Source organism: Varroa jacobsoni, unplaced genomic scaffold (assembly GCF_002532875.2).
Source record: "Varroa jacobsoni isolate VJ856 unplaced genomic scaffold, vjacob_1.0 scaffold_1011, whole genome shotgun sequence".
Classification (NCBI taxonomy): domain Eukaryota; kingdom Metazoa; phylum Arthropoda; class Arachnida; order Mesostigmata; family Varroidae; genus Varroa; species Varroa jacobsoni.
The window spans coordinates 1-16,472 of record NW_019213913.1 but is presented as its reverse complement, the minus strand read 5'-3'; the positions used below and the strand labels follow the sequence as shown (position 1 = coordinate 16,472).

Below are 16,472 nucleotides of genomic sequence, written 5' to 3'. Positions count from 1 at the left end.
ACGTTCAGCAGTAAGCAGCTCAGTCCCTGTGAAGCTATGCAGTAGACATTTAGTCAGTTATCCGAGATCAACGCTTAAAAGCCTGCCGTTCGTAGAGGTTACAAATTAACTTTTTCTTCTCTAAGCCTTCTCTTAAGATTACTCGTTTGTGTCTTTGTATTCAAACAAATTTTCATTTTAGCTTATTGAATGACTTCTAAATAGGTTCGGCGTGATCGACCGCACAGATATCAAATCTACAGTCTGTGTCCTTCGACGACGCCTTAATTATGTACCGCACCCTTGTAGTAAAAAAAAAGAAACAATGTAGCGGTCCTTCGACGATAATAACGTTAGCATATAAATTGTTTGGAATTTCCGCAGTGTGTAATTTCGAATTTCAAGCAACCGCGTGAATAACATGATATCGTATTTAAAACATAACGCTGTGTATGATCGTTTCCAGCACAAACTCAATATTGTACATATTAGATAAAGTAGTATTATTTATTATAGTTCAAAACCCATACATTAGGAATAAATAACCATGTAGAATCAGCTGAGAGTAAGCCCGTCAAATTTGGCTTAGACAATTTTGCATGCTTATTCGGTATAGCTCGGCCTTTCTCAGTGACACCGTTACCTAAACTATCGTTTCGCGTTTAAAATCCTCATAAAAATATGCAGATTTTTCTGTCAGGTATTATACAACTATATCGGTGAACACTTGCACTTCTGGTCGAATAGACACCTGTAAACATAGCTTTGACAAAATAGGGATAACAACAAGCATTTCTGCCTATTAGACCGCATTCGAAAGAGTTTGTTTCTACAGTTTAAGCGTTTCCGAATAATAGTTTTGAAGCTGAAATTACAAACTTCCTGCTATAAAAAAGCTTATTTAATGTGTGCGACAACACAGTTTCCGTTCGTTGTATAAAGAGAACGCTCTTTGCAGGCATCTCAGCAAATTTTAAGGGCTATGTGTTAATAAACGAGAGATGCTTTGGTACCCTTTGGATGCGTATACCACCATTGATGTATTTTGTAAAATATAATAATTTAGTGTGCTCTATTCGGTCATTCCTTCTACATATATTCCCGAAATCGTGAACCGCTTTTAATGGGCTTTCAACAGCTAAAGTTATTGATGTGTTGTTTTTGAAAAGATGTAGTGTTAGTGATGTTGAGTGCGAGTATTTGATATAGATCTTACAAATAGGATGGACATTTCATAACGGAGGCCCTTTATCTTTCCCTGTCAAACATCGAGATGTTGAGAAGTTCGTTATTATGCCACAATCAGATTATTTATCTGGTTGTCTTATTTTTTGTATCAGGGACTGCGTCTTCGAAGTCATTAATAAAATAATATAGCAATCGTTTTACGTAACTTATATCAGAATACGTATATTTGGAAATTACTGGCAGCGGCTCCTCTCTAAAACCCGGGCTGCTTTTTTTTTTTTTATTAAATCGATATTGACGAATCTCGCTCAAATTAATAATCACAGGCCCAGTGATACATAAAAAAAGTTAATAAGATCAATAATAACTAATCTGTCCGTACACTCAAAAAAATTAGTTGCATGTCTATCTAACAAGTGTAAAATTTTTATGCTAAGCAGATCGGTTTTTGGTTCCGAATTAACAACGTTGGTACACTCTTTTTATGTATCCTATACTCTTTGTTTATATGTATATATATATTAAAAGTTTGGAACCGTTAGCGATCGTGAGTGCCTCAACACTTTAACGGCAATCAATTTGCCTATGCAGAAATCTACACGGAACTGGGTCTTCTTTCTGACCCTACTTCTACAGTACTATTAGTTTTAAGTCGTTCGGTATATTGTTTGTACTAAATTTTTGTACAACTACTTTTAAATATTTCAAGTTAATTATGAATTATCGCTGATGATAAAAGATACAAGCCGTAAGCATAAGTCAACTTAACTTCCTGGAAATTCTGATTGCGAATACACCAAAAATACTAAGCGAAAATTTGCCGTAGAGAAAGGCGGCCACGGTTGTGGAATATCCAAACATCTTGGTCACGTCACTTCCTAGAAGCATGGTCCTTTCTAATTGAAAAAAGGTGTGTTAAATATTTTTTGAAAAAGGCTAGCTTTGACAACCTTTTTCATTCTCCGTGTATCCAACGGCTTTCAGGAGCGATCTCGTTTGGCTAACGGGCTTGGCTACTTTACTGCCCATGATTGCTCGGTATTTATCTCGTCAAATTCGTCGACCAGGCATCAGTCTTGAGATACACCAGTAAAATTACTTGCTACGATTCGTTGTAAAACCGTCTAGCGGGAATCCTTCTCGGTAACCAAGACACTTAATCTGCCGGTTGTATAGAACTATTCATACGTATAGAAAGAATTCAAACGAAAATGGACGAGTCCCAACATTCTCGAAGGATGTGTATGTAGACATAGTTAATGCTGATCTACCTTTATAAGAAGTTCAACTTGAAAACGTTCGTAAACCAACTAAAAGGAATAAGAATACGTCAATATTTGATCATTTTTCCAGCAAACATGATCTGTTTACAATCTGTAGCTCATGCAAAAAGTATTTCTTTCTCACACGTGTTCCATGATACAGTTGCGGCCTTAATAATAGCAAGTGCCGCCATTGTAAAAGATAAAATCTTCTCGTTTTACGGTCTATTTGACCTTTCCATTATGCGTCTTCCGTTTCCAACGCAATTATTTATCCTTTAAATGACATCTTCTTCGAGTTCTATTTTTGGATAAATGGCTGTTTGATAAGAGTATGAACACTTCAATTTTTGCGTCGTAGATGAGTAAGAAACTATTTGTGGGCAGTTATCCTTTGATCTTTTAGGTTCATCTAGTCATTTGAACTCATGACTGAATTTTCACAAAAAACCCGTTTTGGATTCTCAATGAGACCTTTATATAATACATACTGTCATTAACTAGAAATAGTGTTACTTTTTCCTTGCACAGTTTTACTGCACATGTTTGCCGTTATTGTCTACGATGGAAGTCATTGTGAGAGCAAGGCTGGATATTTGTGTCCATTTAGCTAACATTTGTGTGCTAGATGCCCAAGAAAACGACAGTATAAGACACTTCCAACTGTTACCTCATTGTCGGCCATCACAATTATCAACCAGCCTTTCGTCCGCTTCAAAGTCCAAATCTCGAATCAAGCCCTTATCTAATGAGACACGTGTGTCATGCATATCGCCAAAACGACCACATAAGGTACCAAAAATACTCCTAGGTGAACGTAGAACCTGCGTTTATTTGATATTGCAAGAATACTTTTCTTTTCCAGTATTTAACTGTATTAAAGTAAAACTATAGTTTTTTTTACCTATTTTTATATGCATGAAGCCAATGCAAATCAGATATAGGATGAAGAGATAGACTGACTTTATCCACGCATTTAAAAGTGGTCCTACAGGCCGACTCTACAGCCGTTCATTGCTGCCGGTATGCTAGTACATATAAGGTCGCCAAACACCAGAACAATAGAGGCACTCGGGGACGACGAAACCTTATTAATATAAAGAGATTAATATAAAGTGATTTTTAAGTGCAAAGTATCTGGAAATTTCATCAACAGAAATTAACGCCAATTTAATTGTCTGCTTAATGTGAAGATTCAAAGTAAGCTCCAGCGTGATTGTAACTCTTCAATTCTTCGTGTGTAATTCTTCACCGAGATTACTTTCAAGGAGGGTCCTATCATTCGAAGTGTATTTCTTAGACCGACTGCAAGAGCACTTATAGCTATACACAACCTTGAACAGAGAAAATCGTGTTGTTGATTCCGTATATTACGAATACACAGCAAGCGACCGTCTTCTTGCGGGGACCGTATAGCTTTATGTCATCGGCATAGGGCTTATTCCCGACACCGGCTTATCAAGCGCATCTTTAAGTCGAGAATAAAAAGTATAAACTAAGCAGAAGAGGACAAACATTGAGCTACATATATAAACGGTAGATGTACTCTTTCTATACAAGTAATATCGTTAATTTCAAATAAAAAACGTAGATTCAATAAACAATTTCTTATTTAGTTTATGAAGCCAGCTTCATCGTTAGCTAGGCTGTCATTAATTCCATTAACTAGGTTGTGTTGTCGTTGATTTACCCTTCGTATCAAAACACTGTCTTGATGCGAATTAAACCACAGTATAGTCGACTATGTTTTCCTTTGAACTAAGCAGTCTGTAAAATCTTGTACTGGACGGTAGTTGCCCGCTAAAAACTCAACGGCCTTTCCGTGGACTGATATCACTAGTGAAACTTTGAAAAGATCAGATCCATTTTGGTAGGACTGGGTTGTTATCATACAAAAGAAGCGATGCAAAAGGCATGCGAGGTGTTTACAGAAAAAAAAGAAAAATCCCGTCAGGGGTTAAACTGCAAGAACTTGGCAAGAAACTCTTTTGACCATACGGATGATAAAGTAAATTGAAATAGTTACAACTAAAGACTCAGAACTGTAGACAATTGATATATTTTTGTTTTCTAGGGCGTCGCGGTGAGCAAAAACGAACCCAAAGGAAAGATCAGTACATATCAAAGAATTTTATTATTTAACTTCTGTTTTTATCTATTATTATCTGTTATTATTTAGAAAAATCCTTTCAAATTCCTAAGTTGAAGCGACGATTATTCGGGAATTGAAGTCAGTAGAAGATTTTTGAGCAAACAGATTCCATAAGGGTGGCTTAGACTCATGTATCGAGTCTTGATTAAACAACCAGATACAGAATTGGTATCGGATCCTGCAATGGCCTTTGAGGATATTGTTGAGATTAAACCAAGAGCCAAGTATCTAATTCAATTAATAAAGGATCGATTAAGCTCTATCGATTGGTAACCACATTCATAGAAGCCTTGTTCGGCATCAGCAAGGTCCACTAGGCGGGTGATTACTTCGAATGAAACGCTTGTAAGGTCTAAGCAGATAGATTACCGCATCGCAAATAGATTGTCAAGAAAAGAAAAAGATAATGAGACAAGGTAACTGGTCCACCCCTGCTACTATACATGTTTTTAAGATCAACCCCATTAAACGATTGCTCTATGTCAGAAACACTATTGTAAAACCATGTCCCTGTGATCATAGTAATAACGAGATTGTGAACTTTTTTTCACAAGCAGTAACTACGTGGCCCGTAATATTTACCGGACACGGCAAATGTAACTGTGCATTAAAAAAAAAAAAACATATTATTTGGCAAAAGCTTTGTGATATTTAAGCAAGTGTTTTGCAGAAAATCTCAAACTACCTTAATGATTTTCGACCAATCCGAACCTCTCTGACCGTGGCTGCTCGGTTAAACTGGATGGATATACTTCGTTGCAGTAGCTCCTCAAAGCTGGATGTTGATGTATTAGATTCATTGCACCGAATGGTGCGGTTATCATGGCGTAGAGTCACCCTAGAGTTGAGTGGGTCCCTCTGATACAGACATGCTAAACGATCCATGGCATATTCTCTTGGTACTTGATGAAAAGGAGATCAGTTATCGTCTTTTTTCGAAAACCTCGTGCGCGAATATGGCGATGAAGTATAACAATGATTGCGCTAGGTATTGAGGTTCAGCGCGTGAAGATGAGTCTGTGATGGGTGCAACTGAACGACCGAAAAATTTACAAGCTCGACGTCAAATTGCAGTGGCCTCCTTTTTACGTATACCACTATTTAAAGAAACGTGTCGTGAATGATGTTACAGTCAACTACACAGAAGCTTTATCTCTTTTCTGGAGGTGCTTCTGCAGAGACGTGTTCGTCATGTTGACATGGTCTTGTAAAAAAAATGCATCGAGATCTGCTTTTAATAGTCGGAATAGAATAGGAATCCAAGTGGCACCCCTATGTTGACACGCGCAGATGACATTTTCAACCTGGTTATAAAGATGATAAACTACAAATTGATTTTTTATTATTACGCATAATGTCGATAAGTCTTACGTGTACTACGATTTCAACATACGTGCGTATCGTCGATTCTAAGTAATTATGGACTAATTGTATTGTTTCAGAGGTATCCAGACCGTCTCTGGTTATCACGTTTCTCATCGGAGAAGCTTACTTCCTGCACACATGACGACGCCCTATAGAGGTTCGAGTCACCATAAATAATAACTTCTCGGTTCCGGGTTCTCAGGACAGCGCCTACACATCGCTTGTTACCGGTGCGGAGTCAGGGACGCTAAAAGTAGCCTTACCATCGATTTCTTTGTTTGTGTAGTTATGAAATGGGTTCATAGAAGGGTGCAGGAACGGTAAACCTATGTCTCATCACTTCCTCTTATCAAGCTATTTTGAATATAAACTCCGATATACTTATGAAAACCCAACATTGGTTTCGTGTTCGCTATTACTATTTTAGATTGATTGGGTTTACTTCATGATATTGCCATTAAGTATTGCTTCGGACGGCTGGTCCTTTCCTGGAGCAAAGCAAAATGTATCTACACGCGATTTGAAACCTAGACCACTCTGCGTATCTCTAAATTTAGTTGATAAACACTCGTGTGATGTGTGATGGCTTTCGTGTACCGCGCATATTTTTTAGTCGAATACGTAATCAGATGGTCTGTAAGCGTTCGAAAATTACCAATAAGCTCACTGATTCGAATTAATCTTTAGCCGTCCACACAAATATATTTACAGGAAATCGAACAGGTACAACTATCATAACGTAATTTTGCACGGACCCATTTCAACAAAAGTGCATTTTCCAGCAGCAGCGCTCGCAAGATATTCCAGGTACATTTTGGGGGGCGGAAAGAACTCAAAACCATGGTGTACTGGATTAAAAGCGTTCAATGACTTAATGTCATTCGAATCAACCCACTTGGAACATCCGCACTAGGCTAAATGCGGATGTTTATATAAAATAATAGATCGATACATAGAAAAATTCAAAAAAATGTTATCGTAATAAGTTTCATTCGAAGCCGGATCCAGGCTTAGACTATAACCACTGCTTTGTCATCTCCAGGCTGTAAATGTTAACGTTGTTTGGCGGCAGATTTTTGCGGAAAGGTGCAATGAAAAAGTGGACCCTAACCGTTATTATAAACGCATAAAAAATAAATGTATTTATTAAGGTAATTCTGATACGGTAATGCCGCATGGTTTTCAAAAAGCAAAGGTTGTTTCCACAGTCTGTCTCTAAGATCTAGTTAAGTGATGGAATACGAAAGCATGGTTTTCTGAAAATTCCCTTCAGTTTTGTTGTTAAATACCGTTAATAGAAGGTACTGCTTGAAATATAAGTTCAAAGAATAAGCAGTAATAATTATTTAGGGTCAGATATGGTGGGTAGGGTCGCATCGAACTTTACTACTCGCACTCAGATAGGCATATTTGAAAGTTCGTTATCAGTTTATTTTTCTAGACGTCTGGACAAAGTTTATGTTTATTATATTTGAATATCCGTTACGCACTCTGCACAATTTCCAGCTTATACGGTGTTGGCATGTCTGCCTCTTTTCCTGATCAAATACTTGCGTCGTGTCGTAAGAAGAATTAGTTGGTAACTCTGTGTAAAAAAAATATATTGGTTTAGCTAGAATTTTTCAACAAAAACAGTAGGAACTTTAGTGAGACAACATACCATTGTAGCTTGTTCAAATCTCCTTTTTGCGCGATTTCCTTTATTGTTATTGCTGTTTTCGCGCTTACAAACCTTTTGCGCATTATGTTATACTAAACAATTATAAATAACGCCAAGTGTTACGATTTTTACGTGTAAAATTAGCTTTATGCTATTCCGATTGCCCACTGGAAAAAACAAAATACTTGAGAACCCAATAGCATATGGCCTTAGGACGCTGCGACGCTTACAACACGCAAAAGAGAACATTTTTTGGGAACCTAGAACTAAGTGATACTCATTTTACATTTTGAACGCAGCGCGTAGTGCTTTTTAGCACCAAAAGAATTGCTTATGATCCCAAGGGCCACAAATACCTTTTTGTGAAACTTCCATTCAAATACCAGAGCAGTATTTCTGACTTTAATTATTATACCATGTTCTCTAATGTCAATTGGAATAGCACAGGGTTAAAGAGACCCCTATGGTACATGACACGACGAAGAGAAGGCCTGTTATTTCCTACAGAACTCATAGCGAAACATTATGAAGAAAGCATACCACACTTGCAGATCATTGGAAGAACATAAAACAGACAACATTTTTCTACACATTTACAACCAATTACTGGTACAATTTTAAGACTGCGCACTGGCAGCCTCACTGAATAATGCCGTTATCGTGAGCCGGATTTCAAGCCATGAGTAGTCAAAACCTACGGGTTGTAAAAGGGACTCTTTCCTTGCATGGTGTAAACTGCATTTCTTTATAAATGGGAACGCACAGAAAGCTCTATGAGCGGCTAATATCTCACAGGAACGTTTCTAAATTCAATAGGGTAATTATTATTGACCTCGCATCTTTTTAAACTCTACGCTCCTTTTCAAGTTAAAATAATTGCTATCCAATAATCATAAACGTGATTTTGTAAAAGAAGTCACGATTTTTATACAGCTAACTCAACCTGTTCTCTTATTACCGCTCAAAAATGCGCCACATCTTGCCCATATGATGCTTGATTTTTGTAAAATATATCGACGATATTAATGACAGCACTGCAAGAAATTCCGGGTGCGTGTTATACAGCCGTTGATACTCAGCTCGTCTGGACAGGATAAAGACGACTACCGTGGAGCAACCTGGTGTGCAAATAACGTGCATTCGTACCACCGTTCTATTTCGGTATACCTCGATCTATAAACCTAAGAGAAATTTTTACGGGTATTCGGCCATGAAATTAAAAACTATGTGGTCGTTTAAGAATTTCCAACCGTTCGACCATGGTGTAGCTCAATACCTCAGATCATTCATCCTGAAGATAAAAGTCTTAGGAAAAAAAAAAGAAAAGAAAAACATTTTAAAAATTGCCTCTTAAAATTCTCTCTCTTTAAAAATTGAGATTCAAAAAAAAGCAACGACTCACGCTCCTAAAGAAGATTTCTATATCGAGTGTTTAGGTTCAGTTAGATTTTTGAGGATCGTGGCTCTACAAGAGCAGGTTACAGTGGCTTAAGTCGTTGATATCGTCCTTCGGATCAAAACGCTTCGTACTAGCAAAGCTGGTGCAACGAGGAGTGCCACGTAATGTGTTCGGGGGATTAAAACGGCATCTTTAGTATTGTCATAATTCACTATGAAATAACAACAAGAATCGGTGCCGGAACAGGCAAGACAACTCGCCCAGGGGTACAGTCTGAGCCTGTGGCTCCTCCCGTTTCTCATCAGTGATGTGCATTCACAAATCAAACGAAGGCACCACTTCGTAAAGATGCTTACTCACCCTGATGATGCTCTAGCGTATAGCAAGGAGAGATTTTACTTGTAACGCGTACTAGCGATTTGGCAAAGCTACGTAGGCGAACACAACTTAAAATAAAAAAGAAAATCAATGAGAGCACTAGTCTTGATAATGCTCGAAAGCTATCGGTGGATGTCCTGGTCAGACTGTTAAGTCTAAAAATCACACGTACTGCCAGTTACAGTATCTAAGTAATTTGGGAAAGATAAAGCATCAAAACCTGACATTGCTACACTTCGCTTCGTGGAATTAGCACGCACTCGGTTTTCATATTTCAGTGTGATACTGCCTTGTATCTGTTGATCGGTATCTTGTCGTTGAAAATACCTGCAAAAAGGTTTATCTACGCGAAACATTAGCATATCGCGTTGTCATGAACGAAGACAGACGAGAATGTCTCTCTATTCTGTCTTTTACCATGACACTGGTCAGGGTTGATGATGATGGTCGAAAACGGTCAAACAAAGATAGTCGTCACGTACAAATCAGGCTTGCATTCCACGAATTTTAGCATCTGACTTTCGATATGACCATTAGCCAGCTCCTGTCGTTCTACAACGAGGTGATGTAACTATCGATCCGCTCTAGGCAGTCCCTTCAGATCAGTGAAACCATCCGTTAGCTCAAAATCGAACCTGAAGTAAACTAATTCTTAATAATAATAACTAAGTCTTAATAATAATAACAAATATAAATATTGTTATACAAATATAAATATATAAACACGAATTGTGTAGTAGTGCAAATATGATTACTATTTTAGTTTAAAGACACCCTCCTTCAAAGCTACGACTAGAGATTTCAGGTTGTAGAAGGTCTGGCGAGACAAGATCAGTGAAAAAAAACGTTACCAACATACTGATCATTGCCTTTTTGTGAGGTCGAAACACATATTGTAGACCCCCTAGAAGCATATCCGCAAAAAGTTCTTGTACAAGTCCTCCTTGTAGAAGATTTACTAACAGCCACTAATTGCGAGGAACTCCAGAGGACCTTTGGAGTTCACCAAACGGCCCAATATTTTATCGTGCATATAGGATAGGCATACGTCAAAGGTCGAATTTGAATCGACGATCCAGCTTTTTTAAATGACAGAAAGTACGCATTTCCGATCCTATTAGTTCTAATGGGCCTGAAAACATTTTAGTACCCGGTATATTTAAGCGTCTGCCAAAAATCATTGTTTGCGTTAATAGTTAACAGACTACGGCTAATCTATAACCAGTGACTAAGTTCTAAAATGGCATATTTTTAACTACCACGGTTGCTCGGTGGTTAGGGTATCGAAGTCACAATTGTAAGGTATTGGGGTTGAGTCTCAAACGATGTTTTGATTTTTTCAAATCACCTAACTTCAACTTTAGCTCGCCGTGTTCAGCTGGCTTGAATATCATTAAGCTGCCTACTAATTATTATTGTATTTTGTGCGGATATATTTGCAGATGAAGAAAGAAAAATCGCGTCTACTTCCGCAACCTACAATTGTTTTTGTAGCCCCTTAAATCGGCGCATTCTTAGGAAGAGAACAACGCACTGTTATAAATGTGTCCTAGGCTCAACAGTAGGTTGAACCTGTTTCCCTGTGAAAGTCGACTTCATACCAACAATCAGTACTCGCTTGGAAACTTCATAATCCAGCACAAAACGTGAGCGGTTTCACTGACGTTTTATTAACAGTAAATGAATGGGCTTATCTAAAAACCGCATTCATCTTTGGACAACAGATTAGTTGATTGCACTAGCTATTAGCTTAGGTAGAAAAGAAGCGGACCGAACTGCGCTTTGATCGTTGACAAGGAACAGCATGGGCTTTCGGGCTTACCTAACGCCCCCAGTGCCCCACACCTTTTACTAACTACCTACTCATCGCACAATCCACCATGCAAACTCCAGCAGTTCATTGCTCACAGATTTCTTATGTATAAGGATTTTGTTGTCGTTGTTGTCGCTGAATAAATCGCGTTATAATTAACATATAATATACCCAGACTAACACCATTAATGAAGTTCCGTGTCAACCTGTAATATCTCTAATGGCAGTTTAGAGCCGTCGGTTATACCGCGTTGTTCCTGTCTGACTAGTCAACCTAATACACCGATTTGAGAGGTTTAGAAGACAGAATGCCTTACAAGTCTTTGGCAGACTCGACTCGTATCTTCTCTTACTACATTGTGTACTTTAGTTTACAATAACATTAAGCCCAAGGAGTTCAACCAGGTGTAACTTCGAACGTCTATGTTTCAAAAAGTAAGGTGGGTATCTGTCTTGGATACATCCAACCTCTTCTCTCATTGTAAAACTGCCTTTCCTTAATAAAATATAACGCCTTACTCTCGACGAAATAACAATGAACCTTTTTATTCATAAGACTTTGATGTAATAGGCAATCATCCCATCAGAACGCGTGAAGGGATACAGAGCTAGTGTGTGTCGTTTCATTCCACATTTAATGACGATGAACAGTTCCAGCCAGGTTTCGAAGCTTATGTACATGTATGTTTGACCAGCGTCGCCCTTTGTTTGTAATGTATGCTAAATGGTTCGAAGTGTGTCATGGCCTTCGGGGGAAGTATCGGCTCTACATTCTACAAGACGGCTTCATTTAAAGTTACCCGGGACATGACAATGCAATTCTCAGGTCATAAGTGGGCAAGCCCTCTGGTCCCCTTTTCTGCTTAGATCTGATGCAGATTCTGTTGCAAGATCCTAGTCTAAAAAAAAATAGCCCGAAACCGCCACTGGGCATTACAAAAGATAAAACCTTATCGCAAGAAAAATAGGCAGTTAATGACTAAAGTAGATTAACAGTTAAAATAGCTGATGCTCCAATCGCAACTCTAGTTTTATCCTAATTGAAAACTTTTTTTACAGTTGATGTACAATAACATAAATAGATCTAAGGTGTTGCAGAGGTGCATCTCTTTACACTGCGAATTACCATAATGAAACTTCTACTGTATTTCCCCTTCTTTCTTTCCCTACACTTCGAATCAAAACGTATTAATTATGCATCTATTTTTTTTTATATATTATCTACCTATACATTTATAACCATAAAAATTTCAGTCGGATTTGGCCGCAATGTAGCGAAGACATAGTAAAAGTGAAAGAGTCGTGCAGCAATCCCTAGCTGAAAGACCCCACTTTTCTATCTATATTTAGCAAGCGCTGAATCGTGTTCGTTGGGCTATTTGTCCTTTCCTCTAGCAGAATCAGGCTTCCGTTGACTAAAATAGAAATTCACGTTATTTTTCAGTAGTAGCATGTCTGCCAAAAAATGATTAAGATACATGCGCGAGATACACCGTAGTCACCGCCTTTTATAGCTCTACTTTAACCCCATCGCTGTTACTTGAATACAGGCGCCAACATTGGCAGAAATAGCTGTTGCCGGTAAACACTGAGATTAAAAACTGGGCTGAGCACGGAAAACTTTTGCCCAGTTGTAGTTAACCAGTAGGGCACTAAACTAATACGTGTAAGTGCATTTTGCTTGAGACTTTTACCAATCAAGAAACACTAGTATTTGATGAGCGCTTTGTCCAAGCAAAAGTATCTACAAACCACTGGTCTAAGACAATGTCTTGTTATCCATAAGTCCTGGTTCATGCTCACGCTCTATAAATTCAATCCGGCAACCTGCCCTCAGTTTTGCTGCGTCGTCCATGATATGCCCGATACTTATTCGGGCTAGTCCAGCTAAGAAAACATTTAGTGATTCTATATATCGTGTAAACCGACGCGTGGTGAAAGATCGACTTATTCTTAGATTACGCAGTCTTTTCAAGATTTCACGGCGATATCTCTTTAGTGGCAATAGAACTACTCGGCATCAATTCATAATAATACACAACTCAATCTCCAACAGCCAAGTATCCATTTTTTTTTTTTACCTAGATCTTGCAAGCTTCTTCTGTTTGTACTCGCCTTCAGACGATCGTTCGTTTGTCACCGCGCTGTGTTAGGTGTTTGTGGAAACGGGCTTGATTAAGTCCAACTCCTCTTCGACTGCATTAGGGTCCCGGGAAATTGTTGACGAATCCGATTAGCCGCAGTGAAATAGGTGCCCCTGCATCAGCTCGCCGATGACGACTCGGCAATCCTCCAGTATCAGCTTTTTGTTTTTCTTACATATTCGCCTGCACGAATCACGGCAAATCGTCCATAACGAGAACTACTTGCAACCCCCTTAGCCGATAGCAAGATCGTTGGCACCGTTCGTACACTCAACACTGACTCATTGGCTGGTCCCCGAAGGTTGCCTGCTGTCGGGTATCGCTTGAATGAACGATTTCGCTTTCAACACAGGAAATGATGCACGCGTTTTAGATATTACTCTATTTTTGTTTTTCAACAAGTCGGCAGGTACCCAAAATCGATGTATGATTTTCAAAAAATCGACGACTTTTACTTTGTTTACTGAGCTTCTGCAGGTACATTTTCCACCATTTAACGTTTTTCATTGCGGAAAAAGTAAAACGGGCTTGTCTTGCTGTCTATCGTTGAGTGATTGGTGACCTTTTATACGAAAAAATTTTCTAGATATATAACAGACAATCGGTAATTTTGTTAGTGCTGCTTGAGCCATATAAGACAAGCACCATCCAGCCTAATTTTTAGCAATACGTTTGGACAATAACCATTCTCCATAGCAGAATTAATCTAGCTGGACAATACTATGTTCTTGCTGTCGTGGGTGCATTTAAGCCGATTGACGTAAATGAGCACTTACTTTTACTTAGTTTTCGTCTTCAAATATTACGAAAAATTAAGGATTTTGTCTCTATAGACTGTATATAGGCTTCGCTAGATCTGTAATTGGGCAGCCATGAAAAAAAATCAAAGAAAAACGAAATATATTATCACTTTTTTGACGTCACAGCGTGAAAGGTATTTTTCTCTAGTAATCAGCCGATTTGATCATCTACGAATTAGACATAATCAATCAGACATGTTTGGCAATTGAAGTTTTGTCAGTTATAGTTTGCTATGTGATTGTTTCTGCATTTTAATATTTAGTACGAATGACTTAGGGTAAGTGAGAACAATTTGGTAACACATGTGTAACACAACTATTTCAACAAACAAACTGTAAAAGTAGACACAAAAATAATACTCGACAAGTTCCTAAAGTACTCGTACGTACTTACGTAAAAAAATACGTGCACTCTGTGGGTGTAAACACAGTTGCATGGTTGTAAACAAGAGCTTATAGCACGCTCAAACTGACTGATCAAACATGACAACTGAATACGACCATGATAAATAGTGAACAAGCCGGTTATTACTAGTATTCTTTTACAAACGATAGAAATCTACCTATTGTCATCTAGAACCCAACAGGCAGGACGCGAATCTAAACGTATAGATATGTAATATATACGTACACCTTTATTTACATATTTTTTATGCTGCTACATTATCTATATACATACGACATTATTGCCTGAGTGCTGAATATGGCCACGATACCGTCTAACTTTTTCTTATGGTACATAGAATTAAGTTGCTAATAGCGTAATAATGGATAGCGTGTGCAACGAAGGCTACACACGTTTACCATAAGTTTAGCTTAGTCAACTAATCTTAGCGACACGCTGTGGTTTAGGTTCGAACCCACAACGCATAAACAGACACAATTCATCGTTTTTTTACTGGGAGCCAATCAACCGCCTGATGGAATGCCTAACGGTAATACCGCGCGTAAAATTCAAAACAGAGAGGTGTCACCGTAAGAAGATTTAATAACTAATTGCATAAAAATAATCTCTAGTAAACTTCTATACGTCAAAAACAAAGGTGAACGGGATGATTCGAAGCAACACTGCCGTATGCTGTTCATAAGATACATTTACGACAATTTCATAACAAGTTATCCACAACTATATAATAAAGCGCGGTATTGATGTTTGGTATAGGCTATTAATGATGGTTTGTGTTTAAACGGAAACCTTAGAAATGGGTTCAGTGGTCTGTGATCAAAATCTTGTGTCAGAGAAAATATAAACATTTAAGAAACAATTTGTGTTTTATTTGTATATAGGTTCATTGTTGTTCTTTAATAGTTTCTGCTAAACTCATAAATATTATCCAGCTTATTTTACGAACATGTTACTTGTCTTTAAAGTACTTCTCGATATTCGGTAAAGACATTAAGCGGATTGATTAATTCATTCGGAAGACGTAGGGACGTAGGCGTACAGAGCGACGACCACACAAACCAGTTGACAGCTTTACATGTATATCATGAATTAAAGTGTTAATTTTTTCAACGAGGTATGTTGTAAGGTACAAGTTACCGAATAAAGTTAGCGAAAGCATGACAGTTAATCTCAAGGACGCTGCAAATAGTTGAACTATATTGAAAATTAGGTAAGCTATATAGCTTGCCCCAGCTGATCTATTGATCGTTGAGCTAGAGCGAAAACCTGCCGAAATGCTGGGCACAAGTCAAGAAATATTTGAGGTGTTCAACTTACTTCAGACTTTCCCTCGCACCACGTGTTTTCCTAAAGCAGACACTTCAGTTAGTCGTTACCGTAGAAACCTAGGGAGAATCAACTAAAAAAATCTCAAGAGCATCATCGCGGCTATCGACCGTTGTTAGGCTGACGTGATATGAAAGACATAACATTTTTTGGCTTAATAATAACTACGGAATACGGAGGAAAAATCTGTCGCATATTTTTGACTTTCTGTCAGCTGACGAGTTCAGGCTAAACTTGACCTTTTTCGACCTCTCTCATAATGCTAGTGAAATGACTGTAATCTCGTAGCAGTTGAACTCGGGAAAAATCAAGGACGAGCCATGAGAGTTATCGGTCGCGATAGCAAGCTCAGCATAACAGAAAAACAGACTGTGGAGGGGACCTGATTACGTGTTTTGTTAGAAAGGAAATCATTTTTCCGTTGGGTAACATATTTTGAACAAAGAAGGTGTCTCCACTCATCGAGGTAGTTCGAGAAACGATAACGTGGGATGTTTGTAGCAAATTTTTATACGAGCAACTATAGTTCATCTTAAATATAATCTATTTAAATGTATTGTAAAAAAACTAGTCGAAGTTCCAAAATGATAAAGCCGCTTG

At 38.1% G+C, this 16,472-nt stretch overlaps 1 long non-coding RNA gene across 3 annotated transcripts; it reads left to right on the top strand.

The window, feature by feature from the left end:
- Nucleotides 1–5: 5 nt before the first annotated feature.
- On the top strand, nt 6–16,427 carry LOC111265795 (uncharacterized). Of its 3 annotated transcripts, none has more exons than XR_002683666.2 (3): nt 6–97; nt 6,024–6,753; nt 10,826–16,427. It is a non-coding gene; the product is annotated as an uncharacterized LOC111265795 (long non-coding RNA). The 3 variants fall into 3 exon arrangements; XR_002683667.2 differs by lacking the exon at nt 10,826–16,427 and having other exon boundaries at nt 6,024–6,266; nt 6,658–7,228; XR_002683668.2 differs by lacking the exon at nt 10,826–16,427 and having other exon boundaries at nt 6,024–6,176; nt 6,658–7,227.
- The last annotated feature ends 45 nt before the right edge of the window (nt 16,428–16,472 follow it).